This window comes from Peromyscus californicus, unplaced genomic scaffold (assembly GCF_007827085.1).
Source record: "Peromyscus californicus insignis strain IS unplaced genomic scaffold, ASM782708v3 Scaffold_21__1_contigs__length_65335640, whole genome shotgun sequence".
Taxonomy (NCBI): domain Eukaryota; kingdom Metazoa; phylum Chordata; class Mammalia; order Rodentia; family Cricetidae; genus Peromyscus; species Peromyscus californicus.
Genome location: NW_026294514.1, coordinates 59,862,028 through 59,874,925, shown reverse-complemented (window position 1 = coordinate 59,874,925; position 12,898 = coordinate 59,862,028). Strand labels below are relative to the sequence as shown.

General features: G+C 51.5%; 1 protein-coding gene across 2 annotated transcripts in view; it reads left to right on the top strand.

Annotated features, from left to right (window-relative positions):
• Positions 1-860: 860 nt before the first annotated feature.
• Positions 861-12,898, top strand: part of Sh3bp4 (SH3 domain binding protein 4) — an 80,196-nt gene continuing 68,158 nt past the window's right edge. Inside the window, exon 1 of one of the 2 annotated variants that reach the window (XM_052750473.1) lies at positions 861-1,150. The gene's annotated coding sequence lies outside the window, so the exon portion shown is untranslated. Of the gene's footprint in view, positions 1,151-1,262; positions 1,527-12,898 lie in introns of those variants that run through there. The other variant, XM_052750474.1, reaches the window with a different exon arrangement.

The following is a 12,898-nucleotide window of genomic DNA, read 5'->3' as shown; positions in this document are numbered from 1 at the left end:
ACATTTAAGACGTGCTTGCTCAAGGCCTCCAGTTGCAGCTTCCATTCCCTGGCACTCATCACTGCGGCCAAAGGCTGGTTCGACCTCACTGAAGCAACCAATTCTACAAGCCACTGTCCACTCTCGTGAGATGACTCATGAGAGCAGCCAAGCGTTGCCTTTTGCTCCGTTGCCTCACAGTGCGTTCATTCACTGAGCTCGCATCGTGCGTCTACTTCTGCGCCAGGGGAGCCTGGGCAGAGGAAGTGTAAATATGCTGACACGTATTGAGTTTGCAGTCGGCCTAGCGGGCAGCTCTCCTCCCTTTGTGGTTGTTCCCTAAGCCGAGTTTTTTCTCCGTCTAACTGCTTAACCACTGCCTTCAATAAGCGTGATTCCGGGCGGGAGGACTGGAGGCTCCCCCAAAACCGAGCACCGGAGGTCTCCATCAGACAGTCGTTTGCGCATCCTCTGGGTCCAGGGGCAAAGCCCCCTGAAGCCCCAACCCCGTTTCCTTAGCTGGCGTTGTTAGGAAGGAAGACAAGGAAGAGCGTTGGCGGGAATCGCACCCGGGCGGTGGAGGCGCCAAGCCGCCTCTCTCAGAGACCAGCCGCTCGGTTGGCCCCGCCCCTCCACGATGCCCCGCCCCCTGCAGCCCCGCCCCGCCTTTGCGAAACACTGCCCTCCCCCAGGTCCAGGCTCAGCCCCTACTCGCTCCAGCCTCGCATTGGCCGCGCCCCTTCCAGCACGCCCCGCCCGCGTTAGCTCCAGCTTCACCTAGGCCCCGCCTCTCCGCCCGAGACTCGCCCCTAGCGTGAAGTTCCGCCCCGGGTCTTCTACGCCCCAGCCTGGGCTTGATCCCGCCTCTCGCTCCCGCTCCGCCCCCAGCCTTGGCCCCAACCCTCCCGCGGTCTCTGCTTGCGCTCCGCCCTCCTCGCGCCCGCTGTCTGCGACCAGGACCCGCCCGCACTCGCGCCCCGCCCCGGCCCAGACCACCTCGGCGCCCGCGGGCGGGGTCCAAGCGCTCTGAGCTGTCGCGGCGTCCGGGCACCTCACCACCTCCGCCCCTGGATCTCCACCGCCGTGGTTCCCGGAGCCGCGTGCGCCCCCGGCCGGGCGAGCCCCACACGACGAGGGAGCCGCAGGACCCGCCGGGCGCCATGCGAGCCAGGTAGGCGCGGCGAGAAGCCCGGAGCCGGACGGAGCACCCTACCCCAGCGCGCGGGGTGGCTTCGGGCTGCATCCCAGGCGCAGGGGCGCGGCCAGCCCTGAGCAGCTCCGAACCCCTAGAGCTCCGTGGGTCCTGCCTTCTGTGGTCACGGCCCGGCCCGGGCTGCCGATTGTGGTCGCTAGGGCCTGGGGCACAGGGAGGGCTGAGAGGGGTCGCGGCGCCACCCGCGCAGTTCTGGGGAGGAGCGAAGGGCGCGCGGCTCCCGGTTAAACTTGGTGACAATGCACATTTCAACTTCTTCGGAGAGTCCTCCCGGAGGATGAAATTGAAAACTCCGATTTCTGTCTTGGAGATCGAGTGACCGAGCACCCTCGAGGTGACAGCGCCAGGGTGTACGGGTGGGAGCGGCTCGGATAGAGGAGCGTTGTTCTGCAAGTACTGTTTACCGGGAAGCCGCCCTGCGCCCCCGAGTGTTTCTTTTTAGAGGGTCCCAGTTTAGGTGCCAGGAGGCTCCTAGCTGGGATTGGAAGTGCAGTGTACAGGTTTCGGGGGCTTCGCGCTGTGGACTGGGGGGCTGACTGGTGCTGGCCCTTTTCGGGTGTGTGGGGCGCCGGCAGATGCCGCACGGGAGGAGCCGTGGAGAGCTGGCTGGCTGGCCGCTCTGTGTGCGCAGAAGGTTGTGGAGCCTCGTGGATCAATGAGATTTGAAAGGGAATACCGTGCTGGGTTTGATTCATGTTTATTCTTCCCTTGCTAGCGCAGCTGATTGGTGTTCTGTGATTTAGCAGCAGAAATAAAGTTCGCATAACTTTTGCTCTGATTATAAAAGCAATGAGTGTCCAGAGCAGAAATAAACAGGAGACCCACGCTGATCCCATGTTCGTGTGGGGGGGGGGGGGGCGGTCACAGTCTTGTAGATTTAATCATTGAGTTATACCTGGCACCTTCTTGCATAATCCCGAAAAAACCCTTGTAGGAAATCATCCCCTTCCCACTCTTCTGATTGTCTCTCCAGTGTCCAAAGTTTAGATTTTTTTTGGCGTGCCTCACCACAGAGGTTGTTTGTGATAGTCACGAGTCCCCTTTTGATGTGCTGGGGTTTTCCATGAGATGGTGGGTCCAGATGGAGAGAAGGGGAGACCCGGTACCTCAGCCCTGTCCGTGGTTTTGGTGCCGAGCCTTGTAAAAATGATAGTAATGATTCTCAATCTGCTTCCTAGGCCACCATAAAAAATAATGGGTGGTTTGCGGAGCGTTTTGGCATCCTTAGATGGACAGCGGCTGTATTTCAATGTGCTGGGGAGCGTTTAGCTGTTCTACGGTGTCATCCAGTAAAACAGGCTACCTAGAGCTTGGCTACCCTGCCCTGGAAGCAAGATCCAGGCAGGCCCCAGGGATCCCAGAACACACTCCTTCCTATTTCCCTGTTGGTGCAGGCCAAGTCCTTCAAAGTGGGAAGCTCGGGAGTAGCTGGGGTTCTCCAGGCTGCTTCCCTGCAGCTCCTTCTGGACTTGTGAAGATGGGTGGGTGTCCTGAAGTCAGGGGTGCCTGGTGCATGCCCAGGCCATCCTCCTAGAGAGAACAGTTGGTTCTGGGAGGACGCATGAAGTGAACAACCTGGTTTCCCAGCGATTTGTTTCATGTCTCACGTGTTTACCAACCGAACAATGACCAGCGCCGAGGCTGGCTGCAGAAATGCCAGCGAGGTCTCTGTGGACTTTCTTTTCTTTCCTGTTGTCCCCAGGTCCTGGCACCAGGCTTTAATGTTCTTAAAGAACAATTAGTAGGGACCCAGACAGAGAGGTGAGGCACAGGCTGCCTTTTGTCCTCACCCTGTCTCCCCGCCAAGAGCGGGGCTGGAAGCTTCTCTTCATGTTACTGGTGACCCTCTGATAGTTTCGTTTTTAATGGTTGCTCCCCCAGCACTTTGATGTAGCCTGGGTCTGGTTGCAGATGGGAGCTCAGGCGGGGGCTTGGAAGGGTCCAGAAACCTGGCTGGATTAAATTGTTGATAAGACATCCTCCATTCCTGCCGTAGTTAATAGAAGTTGTGCTGTTAATTTTCTGGGCAGAGGTAGAAGGGGGGGCGGCGAAGGGGGGGTCCTCCTGGAATTTCTCCTTTGCTGTTTGCTAATCCAGCAGCAGGCTGGAATTATTCCCCTCCAGGCTGTTTGCATAGACTTCCTTTTTATTCTCGTGTTGGTTTCTAGTCTGATAATGAGATAGGAGAATGAATGATGAATGGGGTTTACGCCCTCGATTCCTGGGAGGCCTCCTGGGTTTGAGTCCTCTGTTCCCAGCCAATTAAGAGCCCTTGGCTCTCTGAAACCATGTGGGAGGGTGTGTGTGTGTGTGTGTGTGTGTGTGTGTGTGTGTGTGTGCACGCGCGCGTGCGCACCTCCTGGGGGAGAAGGCCATTGGTGTTTCTCTGAGATCCCTTGACCGGAAGGAGGCCAGAGCCACCGTGTTCCTGACTTGCAGTCGTGGCTCAGGGCACAGCACTGTAACTTGCTGTTGGAACCAGCAAGCGGACAGCCTCCCCCCCCCCCCCTGCTCTGTTATCTGCAGGCTTGACACCTGCATGGGTTTGTGTCACCGGCTTTCTCCTGAGACTTGGAACCAGATCTCTGGGACGTTTCCCAGGGCCCTAGAGATAAGCCCCAAAGTTTCCTTGCCCCAAGGTTACAATCCGACAACCAGGGATGAGGATAACCAGCAGATAGCCGTGTTCACCACAAGTGGACTGGCTCCCACAGCCCTGGGCCACCCCATTTCCAACACAGCTTCTAGTGGCTTCAGATAGGTCCTGGCTCCACAAAGATTTGTACAACACAAGCTGCTCCTCTCTGAGAAGTGACAGGAAAATTATTGACCAAACCCCAAGACACCCAGGGAACAATGCATATACGTTCAGTGTCCTCCAAGAAGCCTTGGCCAGCTACTCAGCAGGCCCCAGGACATCTGTGTTGCATAACTCCACACCCCAGGCATGGAGGCCAGCTCCTGGGAGAAGAAGTGAGCCTCTAGAGGACGGAGATTGCACAGTGTTTCAGAAGTGAAGCGTTTGGGGTTGAGTTTTAAGGAGGGAGAGGTGACATCCTGTAGACCATCTAGTCTCTTGGCCACCGACCAGGTACTCAGCCCTTTCAACTGTCTCTGAGCTATGATGCCACTCAAGAGAACTAGACATCTGTTGTGTTAACAGTTTCCTCCATTGCATCCTGCAGGGAAGCTCCTTAAACAGGAAGGTAAGCAACTCCAAATAGCTTCAGGAAGTCCCTGAAACTGATCAGATTTACTAGGCCCCTTTCCAGAGTAAACAATAAAAGGTGAGAGTCACAAAGGAGATCAGACCAGCCACTTGGAAGAAATAGAAACCACCCTAGCTGCCTGAAAGAGGTTTAGACCAACTGAATTACTTAGAAAGGACACTCACCAGCCTGTTGAGCTGCCTGCAGGCTGTGCAGTGTGCTCCAGGTTCCCAGCTTTTGTAAGCTTCACCCATGCTAGGACGGTCTTTGGTGATGCATCTGTCTTTGAATCATTTCTTCTCTTGCAAGTAACCCTACACCCACACTCCTGTAAGTAGCCCCAATAAAACTCATTGGTTTGCCAATGACTTTGGTGGTATTTGTACTTTGGTCTCTTGTGGGCTTCCTGTCTGGGGTGAGTGGACGTGTGTAGTATCTCCCCAGGAAAAGTCTTGTCACATAACAACATCACACTGAGAACTCCAGTGACACTTCCTGTGTCTTTTTGGAGTCTTCCTGTATGCACTTCAGGGAGCCTGCACAAATAACCTTTGTTGACTGGAAGGCTGGCCACCAGAATTTTGCTAACTCTTCCACATACATGCCTGATGCGTGATTGAGCTGGGATTTGAACCTGGATCTGTGTATCCCAGAGGCTTCCATCACCCCCACAGAGTCCTGAAATTAAAGAAGCAAACACTCCCAGTCATGCATTCAGGGAGTGTTAAGAAACAGGCATGGAAATAGCTGGATGCTGTTTTTCTTGCACAGTTATAAACTAGCTCACACTCTGAAGGTGGTGAAACCTCAGCCTCATGGAAGGCAGCCAGTGTGCACCTTCACTCCTGCGGCGGATGTCCTCACTCTGCCTGTCTGCAGGGCAGAGCTTGATGTATCTGGAAGATCTGGGTTCTGCAGTTGGGCTAAGTCAGGCAGAGTCGACCAGAAGCCTGCCCTTGTACCACTGAGAGAGGTGTTCTGGGCTGATGGTGTCACAAGAATTAAATTTATAGGAAGGCTGTTAAGCAAATGTAAGATAAGGATTCCACCTTCCTTTTTACAGCCAAGCAAATGACACACTAATGAGATTATTCTTATCTGCTCAGTGGATACTTGTCCCAGGAGAACTTTGTGGATGTCGGTTAGCCCAACTCTTCTGAACTGATTGAACAAAAAAAGAAAGAAAAAAGGAAGGAAGGAAGGAAGGAAGGAAGGAAGGAAGGAAGGAAGGAAGGAAAAAGAAAAAATCCTTTCTTTGAGAGAATTTTTTTTTTCCAGCACAGAGTTTCTCTGTGTAGCAGCTCTGACTGTCCTGGAACTCACTTTGTAGATCCACCTGCCTCTGCCTCCCAAGTGCTGAGATTAAAGGCATTCACCACCACAAGAGAATTTTATGATTCCAAATTCTTTCAGTCTTCTCCTGGCCACCCTGAAGATGTCAGCTCTCAGGACCCTCCTGAAATCTGAGGGCCTGTTTACCCAGCCTCCGGTGTAGGAGGCTAGGAGCCAGGTGTGTGCTGGGAACCTGCTCCAGGGGAGAAAACAAAGAACTTGGATGGCACCATCTGCCAATTTGTGTGGTGTAAACACTCCCACCCTGGCTGATTTTAAGCTCCCAGCGTGGGCTGGCAAAATTCCTACACATTTAACCATATGTAGGAGCCGGCAAAAAAAAAAAGAAAGAAAGAAAGAAAGAAAGAAAGAAAGAAAGAAAGAAAGAAAGAAAGAAAAACCTGGCTCCAGCTCACCTTGCATGTGCCGAACCCCTCCACCAACCCTTTTAGTGAGGTGACATAGTTGCCTAGCTTGGGCAGGGTCTGCCTAGAAGCAAATGTTGCAAAGGGTTTTGGGGGACACTGTGCAACCTAATTTGACCAGCAAGGGGGCTTCAAAACCCAGACTGCTTTAAAGTCGCTTGGGAGCTTAAAAATTTGCTTTCCACTCCCACCGCTAAACCCAGTAGTTATCTCTCTGGGTGTGGGTCTCCATCCAGGCCTCCAGAGTTTGGTGTGTGTGTGTGTATGTGCATGTGTGTGCATGTTTGTGTGTGTGCACATGTGAGAATTATACAAGTGGAGGCCAGACAGAGATCAACCTTGCTGTAATTCGAAGGAGTTACCCGCTTTTTACAAATTTTAAATTATTAATTTTGCCTGCATGTATGTATGTGCACCACATGTGTGCCTGGTTCCCAAGGATGTCAGAAGAGAGGGCGTCTGATCCTCTCAAGAGTGAAGCTACAGGTGGTAGCACCACGTGGGTGCTGGGAAATGAACCCAGGTCCTCTGCAAGAGCAACAAGTGCTCTTACTGCTGATCCATCTCTCCAGTTCTCCTCCTTACATCTTAAGACAGGATCTCTTGCTGGCCTCAGATTCACCAAGTAGGCTGGCCTGGTTGGCCAGTGGGCCTCCCTGGCCCTGGGATTGTAAATGTGCACCACCGTGATGATCTTTTTTTTGTGGGTCCTCCTGCTTTCCAAGGCAAGCACTTTACCTCCTAAGCCGTCTCCCCCACCCATCTGTAGCCTTCAAAAGCTCCCAGGTAATGCTCACATGAACCCAGGCTTCGGCACCACTGATATAATACAATGAGGAATTTGTGGGAGAAGAGAATTGAGCAGGAAGCTTAGGGTGAGGCATGGCCAAAATCCTGAATTTGCGTTGTGTATGTGCTTGGGGGTGGGGCAAGTTGATGTTTCCCCTGGTATAGAAGATAATTCAGGGGAGGGCTGTGGTCTTGGGGGAGGCAGGCAGAGGCCAGTTTCCCCAGATGCCTCTTGATGTCTCAAGTGACTGTTCATCACCGGGCAATGGTAGACCTTCTTGTGTGGGCTTGGAAGAAGACTGAAGATTGGGTCTTTGGGTGTGTGTGATGAGGGGATCTTGCATGTGAAAGCAGAGGTAGAGAGACTCAGCAGCCTTCCCTGGGCCATGTCGGTAAAGGAGAAAGTCCAAGGCTCAATCAAGGGTCTTTTTTTAATTGTTGCGCTTAACACATATATAAGGGGCCTATATTTTCTCTACCATGATTAGCAGTATAATTATTGTAAAACCTAATAGCTTTCTTTAGTAACATTATGTACACGGGAGAGAAGTGTCCTTCAACCTCGGCTAGCTATGGTTAGCAAGACATCTTCAGCCCCAGCCAGCTAAGGTTAGCAGGTCTGGTTGGGAAGAAGCATTGGAGTCCCCAGGGTGTAGTAGTGAAGGAGACACCAGGTCACAATCAGGGGAGAGAAGAACAGGCCTGGGCTCTTCTCTGATTTGTAGGAAGAAGGGCTCAGGAGACTTACTATAAAACTGCTGCCTTGGGTCGCTGGTGAAGGTGGACGGGTAGGCTAAGGGTGTGCCTATGCAGAAGCAGGTGGAGATCAGGTGCTATGTGGGAAAAGGGGACTGAGAGTCCCAGGATGAAGGCTTGGAAGTGTCTGGGTTAGGCCTGAAGGAGCTGTGCTCGTGAGAGAGCTGTGTTAGCTGGGGAGACCTCAGGCACAAAGGAGAGTGATAGCTAGTCCTAAGAGAAGCAGGTCCATCGCTTCAGCGTGAGCTGATGGACAGAACAGCAGGAGCCAGAGGTGGGCCAAAGGGCTCTCAGATGTTCAGGGGCTGGCATCGCAGGGGTGGTAGGATTGAGGGTCCCAGGGAAGGAGTGAGAGAGGCTCTTTGGGACCAGCGGGCTAAGAACAACCCCCCAGTACCGGCCCAGGTATTACACCTGCAGCTTTTTGCATAACCTTTGTGGGGAGCTGGCAGGGAGCTCCTGTTCTAAAGACATCATTCATGGGATACCTCCATCCCCAAGGTCCAATCAAGCTTCCTTGAACAGAGCTCCCCTGGCTTCCCGAGGTCAAGAGCTGCCCTGTACTGTTTATCTGTCTCTGTCCAGTGTCCTTTTGCCTTTATGCGTATGTGCCTTCGGGGGGCGGGGGGGGGGGAGGTAACATACCTATGTGTGGGAGCACATCTCTGTACAAGTAACCATGCATGTGTATGTGGAAGCCAGAAGACAGTCTTGGGTATTATTCCTTGGTTTTAGTTTTCTGAGACATTACCTCTCACCAGCCTGGAACTCAGCAGTAAGCTCACTCAGTCTCTGGCTGCCCAGTACTGCCATTACGAGTGTGTCCTTCTTCCCTGCCCTCCTTACCTCTTCCATGTACAGTAGGTTTTCAGTCACAGCATGTGTGTGTGTGTATACCGGCCAAGTGAAACACAGTGGTGATTTTGTCCCACCATGCAGTGACAAGCCTAATTTTCTCTTCTTAGGCATCTTGGCACTCTAAAACTTAGAATATATGACCAGAGTAATTTCTGGCTCTAGTATTCTGGCTTATGAATAATAATCAGCTTACTTATAAATGCTGTCGAGTAGCGGTCCCAAAGTTGTATGCAATTTAATTTTTAATCCAGACAGGCGTACCTTGCCTTTGTTTACCCGTGTTACATTGTTGCTCTTTTGTAAAGTGATCTGACTGTTCAGTCGCTTTTCGGTGGAATACCCTAAAAAAAAAATCCAAGTGCATTTGATCATTTGAAATTCACCGAGAATTATGTCCCGAGAGGCAGCAGCGTCAAGAGTTAACATGTGGCCCGTGCATAACTGGAAAGTCAAGGTACTATGTAACGATCTAGCAGAAAACAATTCATGAGTGCCAATGTAGTGCATATAAAAAATTCATGCAGCGTGCTGGCCCACAGCGTCCCTGTGCAGTCCAGTGGTGCTTAGAGGGTGAGCAGGACACTGCCCTGGAGTCCTGGCTGCTACAGTTTGCCCTTAGCCTCATTTCTCTCTGGGCATCCTCTCACAAAACTGGTGTTTTCTTGTTGCTGTGTTTCATTTCAGAAATCTGTCCGTAAGGCCTTTGCAAGAACAGCTCTATTCCTGGCAGGTACTGGGGAGCCATACCTTTAAGGGGGTGGTGCCAGGAAATGCCATTTGAATGTGTTACCTCTCTAAGCCCGTAGTGGAGGTAAGGCTGTGGAGGACATCAGGACCCAACCCCGACAGCCATCAGCCACTGCAGATCCTTGCTGTTCACGCCTGCACACCTAGTTTCTCTCATGTTTTTATCAGAGTTGTTCGGATAGAAGCAAAGGATATGTCACTGTTTGGAGACACCCCTTACACCCACTTGAAATAACTGCGTGTTTTAACATAAGAGTTTTTCTGTGGTTTCAGGTTCTTGTGAATTTATTGGACTTTTCCCTCTCCTGGGCATTGCAACGTGTCCGTCAGTAGCCGTTTCTTTGTGGTCAGTCAAACCTGAAACAGGCTAGTTTGCATCACCCAAAGTCATCCAGGAAGATCCCGAAGATCCCGGCTGGGAATTCAGTAACTGACTACCTATCAGGTTCCCCTCGCAGGCTGCACTTGCACCTGGCCATTGTGGCAAACAATAGCTGAAGCGAGACGTTGGTGAGCTAGAATTTGAGAAGTTCCTTTTCCCGAGGGGCCTCTCCAGTGGCCTTTCGCGGGGCCTGTTTCATTTTGAGGAGAGGAGTGTCACAGCGCAGAAGAACCTGGGCTTCGGGCCCGTCACAAACCTGCAGGCTTCCTTTTGTCTGTAAGTGGTGACCTCAAGTACTGACCTCCTGCTGTTGGGATTTTCGAATGAGATCATGAGGAATGTCCACACACTGTCTGAGGTGGATTTGGGGTTCCTTCTGGCTTGGAGGAGGGGATCTCTTGTGAGTCTTGTGTGCACACTGGGGTTGGTTCATAAATATGAGTGAATAGAGTGTTTTTCGGCCAGGGAAGTGACCTGGTCCGGGGTGACTTGGTCAGGGATGTCTGTCATCAGAACAGAGTGCTGGGTTTTGATTCTTTGGGCATTCCATCTGACCTTTAAAGAGCAAGCATGTTTGCCTTACCCTTTGTTCAATGTTCCAGGAGGAGGAGGAGAAGGAGCGGGGTAGAGGTAGAGGAGGGGATAGGAAGAGGAAGAAGAGAGATGAGATACTGCAGCTTGCTCTCCTGACCCTAGACATAGGTGGGTCTGCTCTGTATAGTACAAGCCTAGGGAAGCATCTTGCTAGAGGCGTCTGCGCTTTGTTTGGTGGGGGGTTGGGAAGCATCCTGTGGCCACTGTGAATACATTATGAGTTGTTGACAAAATAGATGTTTTGCTTTTCTGAAGATTATCACAGAAAACCAAAACCTGTTTCTGCATTGAATTCTCACTATTAGTCAACAATTGCATGCTGCCTTTAGAATAAAGTGTTCAAGGGAAGAAGTTCAGGTCAGCAGTTGTCCACACGGCCGATGATGGAGTCATTCACACTTTTATGTGAGTGATGGGCTGGGGGGGGGGGGCACTCCATGTGCTTCTGGCACACAGGGATTTAAAAAAAAAAACAAGCACTGTTTAAAAAAAACTGTTTGTCTGAAGTTGATGTTTTCAGGTTAATAAACAGGATTTGTATTCCTGCTTTTGACATTAGGTCTGTATTGGGGTTTACCGTATACATTTTGTTTTATTTTATTGAGACAGCCCTGTCTCTAGCCTAAAATTTGCTGGATAGACCAAGTTGGTCTTGAACTCATGGGAGATCGTCTTGCCACTGTCTCCAGAGTACTGAGTGCTGGTATTAAAGGCATGCTTACCATGTGACCACATAGTTCATAGTTGCCCTGGTTATAAGCTACATTTCAGGGAACATCTCATAAACATAATGTAAGCATGTGTCTCTCAGTATAAACCTCTCTTAGGATGACTTTTATTTTGTCCAAAGTCTACAAAGTACTTCTCAACCATATTGATTATTGGTGACTGTCATCCCTGTACAGTAAAGCCCCTCAGCAGGCAATGCCACTGGGGGCAGTTTCTGCTTGCTCTAAAAGCAGCCTCCCTCGCTTTTGGGGGTTAATTCCCATGGTGCATTGCTCTTGGAACCTAGGGGGAGGGTTGAGGGGGGACACTGCACTGAGGAAGGGGCCAGGTAGTGACTTCCATGCCTTCAGCTTCGAGAGCCGAGGCCCTGAGCTCTCCAGGTCATGCCCTCGTGTCTGGGGGCGTTTATGGGCTTCTGATTGGAGACTGCATTGTGAATCGTGCTGACTTGACTTTGGGAGCCTCTGAGTTCATTGAGAGAAGTTCCTGGTCCAGGCTGCTGAAGGCCAGCCTCCAGACTGCGGTCTGGTGTCACAGGACTGCTCCAGTCTGGCAAGACAGGAAAACCAATTTATAGGTGGAATATTTTTTTGGCCTGTCTCCTGAGAGTGGTTTTGGCACTGCCTGTCTGTGTGACTCATCTACCTATTGGTAACATGAAGCAGCATTTTGGGGGCCTTGGAAAACCCTAAGGAGGGTCACGGACTGACTTGGCTGGCAGTCCGGAATGCTCAGGGCTCATTAGCTTTGTTATTTGGTTCTGAGTGCCAGGTGCTCCCTCCACTGCTGGGTTTGACATTAACTCACTCACTGCCTGACTAGGTAGGTGGAGGAGGTGTCCGGACCCCAGAGACAGCTCTAACTGGGTGTCTACCCATGACTGGAGAGTGTGTTAAAGTACACAGTGGGGCTCACAGTTTAAAGTTGGGGCAGGAAATGATTCCCAAAGAACGTTTGTGACAAGAAGGATTGAGTAGGCAGGATAGGTACGGTAGGAGTCTGGGGGGCAGTAGATAGGCAGGTTCCAGGCTTGGAGAATCCAAAGAACCGAAAGGGATACAGCAGTGACGGGGTTTCCAGAATACCTGGGAAGGATGCCGGAGGAAGGTGCCTGGCCAGAGAGTCCCTTCTGGGCTTCCATCCCCTTTGAATTTTATTTGAGGACACTGGGGAAATTTGATTAGATGTGTGAGCGTGATTTGAAAGGCCAGAGGGCAAGCTGCCCAGGGGGTAAGCAGTCCAGGGGGTGACATAGTGTGGGCGGTGACCTGGCAAAGGACGGAGCCCATGGGTCCCTTCTCACCTTGGTTCCCTTCACCACAGTCTGTGTTATGGAGGAGTTTGGCTCCCTGCCTGCAACCTCACATGGATGCCACACAAGTGGTACATTTCCCTCCAGTCTCCTTGTGAGATGTTCATAAAATGACCCTCTGTTGAAGAAGAGCCTTTCCCGACAGTTCTTCTACATTTTATAGCCCGATTGCCTCTGCTGATGGGAATAGCTTCGTTGAGTCTGTGTGTGAACTGGCCTATGTGAAGTTGATCAGGCAGGTCGCCGGTCTGCTAGAAAGACCATCTCTTCTGCGCCCAACTTTACCGTTCACTGGTAGTTCACGGACCACCAGAGTAATGTCTGTTTAATACACATACACCTAGATAGTCTTGAGTCTTGTTTGGGAATCTCGAATACAGTACAGCCTGCTCCAAGAAGAAAGCCGTGGTCTTACACATCCCTGGGGTAAAATTGTAATGTTTCTAGGGTTCGGGGGATGCTGCCATGAAACCGGAGAAGGATGTCATAAACGCCTTTTTAAAAACTCATCTGGAAATTGACTGCTTGCTGAGCGTGAGTTTGATTCTTACAATGGAGAGAAGGAATGATTTC